Here is an 11,132-nt window from a genome sequence, read left to right on the forward strand (position 1 = left end):
AACAAAAAACTAAACTATTAATAAAAAATAACAAAAAGAAACACACAATTTTGATGGGGGCAAATTAGGTATTTCACTTTAGTGTAGGGACCACCGACAAAAGTTGTAGGGGCCAATAATAGTCCCTTTTTTCTAAAGTATGGGAATCCATGAATACAACTATTAAAGAAAGACATAATTTTTGGGTTTGTTTGACTTGAAAAAAATTTTCAGGAACTAAACTAATTATAATTGGTTGAGGATTACTAACAATGCACCCTGTGACATGCTTTCTAACATTAATTGATTAAATTTTTTTAAAAACTATAAAAATAAAACAGAAACTAAAATAAGATGGGACTCACAAAAAATTGTATTTTTTAAAAATAAATTTTAGCTAATAATAAATAGTATTTTTTAAAAGAGAGTGTGAAAGTATATTTTCTCTTCCGGACTGAAATATAAAAAAAATCCTGATTCAAGTTAATTAAGAAAATAAGTTATATCATATAATTTTGATAGTCCTAAGTAAAAAAATAATTTATTTCTTAAAATACCTTTTACATTTCATTGCATAGGAAAAAAAAATAGAAAGTTGTTAGAATAAATTTCTTTTTAAATGAAAAGTGTTTTGAAGATGATATTATTAAATATAAAAAAGTTAGTTAAATAAATTTACTTATATTTTTGTTTATGATAAATAAATGTTTTTTACTTATATTTTAGTCTGAAAGAAGTACTAACATTTCTCTAATTGATTTGGTTTGATTTTTTTTTTTTTAATGTAAAATGACGATATTGAAATTAGAATCTATAATCTTATGGAAACTAGTCAAACCACCACTTAATTTGGTTCAGATCGTCAGAACCAATGAATCCTATCCATCAATATATATACCATTGCTTTTCCTTAATGAACTCCGGTAGTTGTCGTGGTCCTTCTACAATTTAAAGGACTTGAAGGGTGTAGGGTGAGAGTTTTTGCCTTAGATTTATGGATCTTTACTTATGTGGCTGTTTGCTTTAACTATGTAACTAACTCGATCTATTTGGGTATAGTGTGTGACGCACAGCTTGTGCGTACAGTTGGCATTCTTTGTGTAATCAACGAAGTCCATTTTGCTTAATTAGCAAATGCTTATGTGCAACTTCGCCTGTTAATTTTAGAACCATAAGCTTATATGCAGCTCAATTCATTGTAATTGGTTTGGGCAACATTCATGATTCCTGTGACACTAACGCCTCCATTTTGATGAGGTGTTTAACCGGTGCATTGGCATTATACATATACTATGTTCTGGCTTATGAGCTATAAAGAATGGACTCTGATACGGATTACAAATATTTCGATATAATTATTGTCTAAAATTCAAGATACGTAGATATTATATACATACACAAATAGAGAGACTCCAATGAAATGTAACATGAGTAACATATACCTAAAATTTTAAATTGACGATATATTTTTTAAAAATTAATATTTGATATTTTTTTAAGTGTATGAGTTGCATAAAGAGAATAATTTAAGTGTTGGAGTAAGCAAAATATAATTTTTAAATTAAACAATTCATAAAAAAATGTAAAGTGTTGAAAAAATATCAGTATCAAAAACATATCTGACATAACAAAATTTTATACAAGAGATGAGGTTTCCATCCTTCATAACTTATGAGCCATTCTAGATTTGAATATTCCTCAGAACATATCTATTATGATATTAGTCAGTAGTAGTGCTGTCAAATGAATCATGCTAATTAACTACAATCATGTGTGGTCGGTGGTATATTGAATCTAAAGTCAAATATGAAGGGGACCAACCTTCATATATAGTAACGATCCTAAATTTGGAAACATCAATCTTTTCAATGCCATTTAAGGGGAGTGCTCACGTCACGTGGTCTTGGTGGGCATTTTCATCACGTGCTATATATATAAACTCTTGTGCCTTGGTAGGTGGGCCATTGATTTATTGATGCTTTGGGTATAATATATAATTTTTTGTAAGATGATTGGTTCCGCAAACATAATGGTATATTTTGTAATTTGGGTCAGGAATTAGTTAAGATTTTACATTTTAATATGATAATTAAGTAACTTAATAATAGATAATATATCTAGTATAAAAATAGAGACAAGAATATATGATATATATAGTTGAAATAATTATGGGGTGATATAGTATAGCCAATAGGACCTTTTGGAAATAGATTGGTAATATATATCAAGATCTAGTTAATGATCAAATATAGCTATGATTAATGACCGAGATGAAGCTGAAACATATTTGTGTATAGTTGCAATTTGCTAGCTTGGAGTGATTTGATGAGTGTCTCCCAGTTGAGGTCATAATTGTAATTATTTTTGTTTGTTTTCTTTACAGAATGTGTGTTCTTGTGTGTGTCTAATGCATGAAAAGGGTAGAACACTTCAAGATTTGAAGGCTCAAATTAAAGCTTCAAAAGATATCTAAACAAGTAACATGAAGTAGATATTAACTAGGAATAAAAAGTGATTTGAAAACAATTCAAAAACAGTCAAAAATATCACAAAGAACAAATTAGTAGATTACTATCTAGATCAATATATAAGCGGTTATATTTGTACCCTTCTGAGAATTTAATCAGTTCTACAAATTAAATAATCAATTATTTACTTATAATACCAGATTATCTGGCACTTGAGAAAATTCGATTGCACAAAATAATCAATTACCATTGAAAATGATCGACTATTCTTATCTGTTTTGTGCCTAGCAGGTCAATGATTAAATTAATTAATTATCAAGTGAAGATAATCGATTCTTCCTGTTCTGCCTTATAAATGACGAGCTTTGTGCATAAGGCTCCTATATTCTAATCATATGTTACATCACTACGAGAGAAAAGTAAACTCTATTCTTGATACCTCGAGATCATATACTTTGATTACGATTGACAAACAATATTATGCAAATGGATCTCAAGGATTTTTTGAGGAGTCATTCTAGAAGAACAGACTAAGTCTCATACTTGTGTAAACTCATCACACATCAGGTGATATCAATCTTTTACTCATTTTCTTTGTTGTTGAGTTGCTTTGAGTGGGTTATAATTGTCAAAAAATAAATTATATTGTCACTTACGGTGCTATTAGACACTTAATTAGAGAAAAAAGTAAAGAGAAAAATATAAGTACATTACTACATATAGGAGACATGATGTGTTTGGAAGAGAGATTTAGAAAAATAAAAAGTGCTAATGGAGCAGTCTTTAAAATAAAACTCTTAAACATAAATGAACAAATTTTCAACAACCAAGAAAGTAGGAAAACGAGTAAAGACTATATGGACAAATTTCTTTTAAACAAAAAGCTGCAAAATAAAGGACGTCGGTATAGGGACCTACCACTTTGATCCTGACCCATCTTCATAAAGTTGACAGATAAATGTATTATATAGCTTACCAATATTTATACTTATTATAGTATCAATGACCTACCATTGGACGAGTCCATATATATCATTATCCATATATAGGTTAACTTTTGGACTGCTGCTGCGGCATAACAACAAGCACAAGGACTGATTCTGGTTTCCTTGTATCAGTTTGTCATTAAAAATGGGAAGGATGCCATGCTGTGAGAAGGTAGGTTTGAAGAAAGGACCATGGACACCCGAAGAAGATAAGAAGCTCGTTGCTTATGTTGAAGAGCACGGCCCCGGAAACTGGCGTTCAGTGCCTGCCAAAGCGGGTAATACAACTTTTTTATTACCCTTTTTTTTCTTCTCAATCTATGTGAATCGAGGTTTTAAATTGCGGTTGCAGACACGATTTAGGTTTTGTTACGATCCTTGATATTGTGGGACATTGTGGACAAATGCAGCCGATTGAAAAGGTTGCAATTGCAGTTGCTATGTGAATGCAGATACTCCAAAAACTTTTATAACCTAGTTATGAGTGTAAATGTTCTTAATCCTTTGAAAAATCAAAGTTTTAAATCTTAATTTCATTTGTTACATACATTTATATCTAGGTCTTGAAAGATGTGGAAAGAGTTGCAGACTTAGGTGGATTAACTACCTCAAGCCTGATATAAAACGAGGAAACTTCAGCATGGAGGAAGACCACACCATTATTCAACTTCATGCTCTTCTTGGAAACAAGTGACCTTTCATTTCATTTGGTTTTCAGATTTTTCTATTGTTATATCTAATGGTTAATCATATATTGCTTACAAACTAATCAAGTTGCCATTTTTTTTTTGTATGTTTGTATTTGCAAGCACAGATGGTCAATCATAGCAGCTCACTTGCCCAACAGAACAGACAATGAGATCAAGAACTATTGGAACACCAACATCAAGAAAAGACTCATCAGAATGGGCTTAGATCCCATTACTCACAAACCAATCAAATCCAACTCGTTTGAAGCCTATGATGAGTTCAAAGACACCACAAATATGGGCCACGTGGCTCAATGGGAGAGTGCTCGACTCGAAGCTGAAGCAAGAGGATCTATTTTGCAAGTTGGATCTGGCTCCTCAAATCTGCCTGGTTAAACTTAAGCAAAATCCCAACTCAGCCTTGTTCTTCATCATATTCAATTTCAAATGAACACATGACAGCGTATAACATGTATGCCCTCGTGCTTGCAACGAATTACGACCTTCAATCATCGGTATCCACTTTGAGCGTTCCCAAGCTTCCTGAAGTCTGTACCATTATTGGAAAATTCGCCAACGCAGAAAGCTTACTCTCATATAAGAATGATGATAATGTCGTAGAAATCAGTAGCCAAATTCAAAAGGTGGTGGAAGGCAGTGTATCAAACTTGCAAGATGACGATATTATGATGGCTGTGGAAGCCTTTAGAACGGCAAAATGTGAAAGTATTCAAGAATTGTTTAATGAATCCGCTGTAGAGAAGGTCTAATATAATGGCTTTTTTTTTTTTTTTTTTTTTTTATAGAGATGTGTAGAAGAGTACGGAAATGAAAAGTGCAATTTGTGGTTTTGTGACTTTCTGTTTGGAGGGGTTTTCAGTATCATAATTATGTGTCTCACGTTTGTGTGTTGCTTATATGATAGGTGCTGAAGGCGGGCTCTGTTAATTATCAGGAAACAGATACTTAAAGTTTAGTTTTAATTTCTCATGTTTGGATGATAGTCTTGAGCGTTAATTGTTGTGCCTATGATCCAGTTTCTTTTATCCTTAATGAATTATTTGACTTAACAAAAAAAAAAAAAAAAGAATACTTTCATGAAAGCCAAGGTCGTGATTGTACGTACATACTTACATGTGTCGATTATCACCTCTTATTCTCGGCCGGAACTTGACCATAATTTTGAGGGACCAGAATAATAGAAAATATTCATAAACTAAAATTCAAAATAACATAATTATATAAGTTTTTTTTTTGGGTGAGAACATAATTAAATAACTCAAAACATAAAACAATAAGAAAGTAATTAATAAATATCCACTCATATTAAACTAATCCAACACATAAAAGGTATTTCGAATAATTAACTTAACAAGATTATAACTTAAGTTATCAATCCACTATTTGTAAAATGATATATTAAAACAAACACAAACATATAAATTTATAGAACTTAATAAAAACATAATTTCTTTTCGGCAAATAATTCGCTAGTAACCCAATAACTAAGAAGTCACAACACTTCTTTCACTTGGCAAGTCAAGTAAACAATAGGCAATAAAGCTTTTGTCTTCCCTTTGGCATATAGTAGCTTCTCGTGTAAGTTTAGCTTTGGATTTTTGAGAAAGCTTTCTTATTTTTTAAAAAATATTATTATTATATTTAAATATATGTTAATATAAAGTTTAATTACTTATTTGATTGTTATAGTTATACAAATTTTATCTTTTAATTTCTATACTTAAAAATTAACTCTTTTAGTCCTTATATATAGTATTTTTAATTCTTTTTAGTCCTTATGACTTTAGATAATAGGAATTAAAAGAGATTAAAAAAAATGGTATCAACTAAAAAAATTAAAAATAATGTGTTCGGATTAAAATAAATAATTTTTAAGTATAGAGAGTAATGTATAGTTTGTGTAACTTTAAGAATTATCTTAATAATTAAACCTTCACATAACTATATATAACATCTGTTTTCAAAAGATCAATTTATAATTTAAATAATTCATTTGATTTAATTTTGTTTATAAATATCCTTTTTTTGAAACGTGTTTATAAATGTCCTTATAACATATGTTTACTCTCAGTTTCATATTAATGGGGGAGCTTCATGGAAAGCTATGTGAAGAAGAGATGTATCCCTTGTTTTCAATCTATCACCTATGTACCCATATATGCAGGGTGCAGATTTAAATGTATTTTGAGAAAAAAGTTACGTAGCTGAACAAATTCTGTACGTTAACTTGCCTGTTTTCTTCAGATGAATTAATAGAGGGGCTTTAGAAACATGCATATATAATTTCAAGTGGTAACATATTGCTTTCATATTTCCATGTAAAGTGATATTTAACATGACATCTCTTTTTATATATAATCATATGATGATTAAATTAATAAAAAAATGATATAATAATTAACCTAAAATATATTTTTAGTCCCTCAATCTTTCTCATCATCTCGCCAGTATAAATCTTTTTACTTTATCATCATCTTTTTCACCGGTATCAATCTTTTTCGATCCTCTTTGAATATCATAAACGAAATAATGAGGAACAAGAAAAATATTAGTTCGATTAGAGGGAAAAAATAGCTTACCTTGTTCCAGTATTGATGGAAGGAGTCTTTCTCTTTCGAGAAGAAGTTTTCTTAGAAGCGCCTTAATTTACTGTCATCATCACTATCCCAGTCCTCTATGATTCCCCTTGACTAGGAAATTTGGCAGGAATTTCTGAAATATTGAGATAAAAAATAGTCCAAGTCAGTAAATAATATGAAATAAGTAAAAAGATTCGTTCAAAAAGAATTTTAGCATTAGGTGCTATCGTTATACACTCCACCCAATCTTCTGGAACAAGTTAATTTTGAAAGGATAGATAGTGACCACGGTCAATTTTTGCGAAAGTTGTTTTATCTTTAGGGGTTCTTTCGAGTTTATATATAAATGAGAAGGGGAATAATTCTTGAACCCAATTAAGGAGGGTTTCATAAATCTTTAATTTACTTATACCAAAAGAGGCTTTCGGCAAAATGGGAAGATTTTTTGGGCAAAGCCTATCTAAATTTGTTCCTCCTTTTGGGTTAATTACTCGATTATTATGCTTATTTTTCTCTATTAATTTTGTCTTAAGGGCAAAAACTGCTTCCAGAAAGTTGAAATTAGGGCGAGTAAGATGATAACACACATGGTAGAAATTTTTTGAATTTGATAACTGAGGAAGAGCTCGTGTTTACCTTTACTCCTTTGTTAGTACCCTGCACAAAATAATGAGAATTGATTAATTTCTCTAGACAATAAATAATTGAAATAGGTCTCTAGGAATAATATTTTTCCACCAAGTATGGAAGTCCCAGCTGCTCAAGAAGCTTGATTTGAAAGAAATTGGATGAAGTTGAGGCTTCACTTTTGGAGTGCCCTTTTCAATAACCTTTGGAATAGGGTTTTCGTCACCTTGGATTTGAGAGGGAGATGCCATTTGTTTATATAATGGCATTGGAGAGGCAATTGGCAGAAAATAATGTCCCAAGTTAGAAAAGCACTCAAAATTTTGATTAACTTCGATTGCTGACCAGGAGTGTCACATGGAAACCTTGCTTTAGCCAGCTACGTCCTTTCATTATGTTAAAAAAAGGTGCCAACTTTTCATTGAAATTCCTGTCTGTAGGAAAGCCTTGATATACTTAAAATAAATTTCATAATTGAAAAATTCTTTACTTGGAGTCAAGTAAGTCAAACGAACCTCCAATTCAATGGGAATATCTGGAGTGAGTCTTTCAATGGTGATATGCCTAGCCAAAATAGTATTCAACCAGAGTTGGACAATCCATAATGGGCCAACTATATATGCTTCATATTTTTCCTGGAGTGTCCATTTATTTTGACAACTTCGTCCATCACTTGAAAACTGAAGCTAGCAAAAATTTGCTTAGGCAAATCTTCCCCAAAATAAGGCTTGAGCAGGATTATAGAAATACATGGGAATTTGAAGCGAACAAGTGCATAGATCGAAGGTGTGAAGATATTCAATACATCAGGAAAACAATATATTCTTTGTCAGGGGTCTCTTCAGAATCTTTCATATTCTTTACGATAAATCCACCGTAAGATTTAAAACTCCAATAAATTTTATCTCATTCTTGTCAATTTTGTCTGCAAACAAACCCAATGCATATGTTTTTCCAAGGTTTGAGACCTGTTATAGTTGCAATATCCATCAAAGTAGGAGAAACAAGACCATAGGATAGTTCGAAAGCATGGAGACTTTGATTCCAAAATAGAAAGGAGGCTATCATCAACATAGGCATGTTCAACTTACTACATCATATTGAAAACAAAACTAAAGTTGAGTTGAATGATTTCTCACTCTTATAAATGGGGGAAGAGAAATTAAATGATTAAAAATTTTAAATTTAAAATGAGTTAGTGGCATATTATTAGTGGGCAAGAGCGGTTATAAGTCTTAAGCTTTAATAATGGCTTTTCTTGGGTAGCATGATATCCGTTGCACGTTAAAACATCTTATACAAGACATTTAATGCCTATCATGAACATGAAACTTTAGAAATGAAAAATATGTCATTATTAAATATCAAAGAACAAAAATACTATGTTCTCAAAATTAAGTTCTCGAACACAATATTTTTTAGGCATCTATTATCTCTGTTAATTAAAATTTCGTAAGTGTAGGATAAGTAATTTTCTAGGAAACTAGTTTTGACAAGCACAGAGTGTGATTAGGGATAAGAATTGGCTGAACGACTAACAAAGGTCTATGGTTTGGTTTGTTTAACAAAAAGATTAAGTTTAAGTTTTTTAAACAGCCTATTTAGTTAAATAGATTAAGCTTGATCTTATAAAATAACCTATTAAGTCTGATAGGATGACTTATTTATTCATTTGAAATATAATAAAAAATTAATATATATATATATATATATATATATATATATATATATTACTTCATATTTCATATTTTAATAATCTTGTATCATAAATAAAATAAATATTTGAAATAAAAAGGTCTTTAAATAGGCTAATAAATTAAATTAGACTTTTAAAAAGACAAGTCAGTATTAAATACCATTAAAAAATGGTATTCAAGAAGATTAAAAGTATAACTATTTATTGAAATATATTTTCAATAAGTGTTTTTATCGAAAATGAAATGTAATTATTTCAATAAGTGTTTTTGGAAAGACTCTTTTTGACAAAAATTGGTTTCGATGTTAATTCCACATGTGCATTTCGAAGCACTCAAGAGGAAATTCGAATTCAAATTGAAAGAAGTAGTTGCAGCGATTTTTGTAGAAGACGCACCAAAACTAGCAACGCTATTAGAAATAGGAAGTTGAAAAATATTCATACACTATTTCTCCACACACAGGTATGACTATTGATTTGAAGGTCATATAGTGTATATATTTATTTTACTTTTAGTAAAATTTATTTTCATTTGATTTATTTTTTATGTACTTCCTTTTCATTCTTTAACTTTTTCTAATCTCAATCTCTACTTAAAACTTTACTTTTCCAATCTAGTTTCTTATCATAATTTAAAACAGTACTTTAAACTACCATAATGAAAATTGTTATTGAAATTATGATTATTATTTTTGTCAATATATAAACAATTAATTCTTTTGAGTTGAAAACTATAATTACTTGTTTAATAAAAAAGAAATTACAACGAAAATACGAATCCTGTCTTATGATAAAAAAATCTTATTTATTAATAAAATCTAGCGTGAAAATATAATTATTTAGATTGGAATTTATCAAAAACATTTTTTTTTATAATTTTCACTGTTAACAGTATGATAGTGTAGTGATTTTTCATTTCATTCCATACAAAATAAATTATATTTTCTTGCCTAATGAGCATTTCTTATGCTATTATTTAGCTTATTGATAAAAAAAGGGATTATCCTAACAAAAGCATAACAATAAATTGAGTGAAATAACAACGTAAAATACTGATATCTTATCTTAAGTGTTATATATATATATATATATATATATAATGCCAAAACTATTTTTAACTGAAAAGTATTATCTTATTAATAAAACTACTTTGGTGGCAAATAATAGTTCGTAGCAACAACTTTAGTGGCATGCACTAACTCCCTATTATAGTGACTAGGACATTTCATATACATTTGGACCGCATCTTCTGTACTCCTCTGCATGCATGATGATCATAATTTGTTATAACATTTTTCGTGTTGGTTGTTTATAAGCCGTACACTGCTTAAATTTACTTATCCATTAGGAAACAAGGTGAAATTTTACTACTCAACCAGCTATTTGCAAGTCCTTGCTCATTTTTGCCCTTTTGAAAGATATCGTGAAATATTTAATTCTTTTAAGAGATGCATAAATTTGACTTCGAAAGATACTTTTGAAATATTTATAATGCAACAACTAAATTAATAACACTTGTATTTTAAGAAGGAAAAAAATACTGAATATAAAAAGCTAATTATTAATGACGGCAAAAAGAAAAAACTACATCGTTCAGCGAAGTTTGTTATTCCTCTGAAAAAACGACGGTGTGTTGACATGATTTAAATTAGCTTAATATTCAATAATTTATAAATATATGTCATCTCTCTATATATTCTTAGAATGAATAATGTGAGAGGTCTAACTCAACCTCAAAAGTTAGTTTAAGAAATGAGGGAAAAATTATTTTTCTCTCCCCTTTCGTTAAGCATCATTAGCTTATACAAAGGATTACAAGCTTAAAGATAAACTAAGAATAATGATTAGCTAGGTTAAGAATACCGATAGAATATCTTATCATATATTTTAATAATATATTCTATCAAATACAAACTGATTAGTTAGGCTAACAATACTGATAGAATATCTTATCATATAGTCTATCACACCCTCACAGTCGAAGCGAGAGGTCGACGAACACGAACACTGAGATTGTCTCAAACTGGACCCAGGACCACCGCCCCTAATTTTTTTTTTCCAGAATTCTTGTGATATCCAAACGGCTT

The 11,132-nt window shown here is 29.8% G+C and overlaps 1 pseudogene; it reads left to right on the forward strand.

The window, feature by feature from the left end:
- Window positions 1-3,485: 3,485 nt before the first annotated feature.
- Window positions 3,486-5,099, forward strand: LOC114370871 (annotated as a pseudogene).
- The last annotated feature ends 6,033 nt before the right edge of the window (window positions 5,100-11,132 follow it).

This window comes from Glycine soja, chromosome 2 (assembly GCF_004193775.1).
Source record: "Glycine soja cultivar W05 chromosome 2, ASM419377v2, whole genome shotgun sequence".
NCBI lineage: Eukaryota > Viridiplantae > Streptophyta > Magnoliopsida > Fabales > Fabaceae > Glycine > Glycine soja.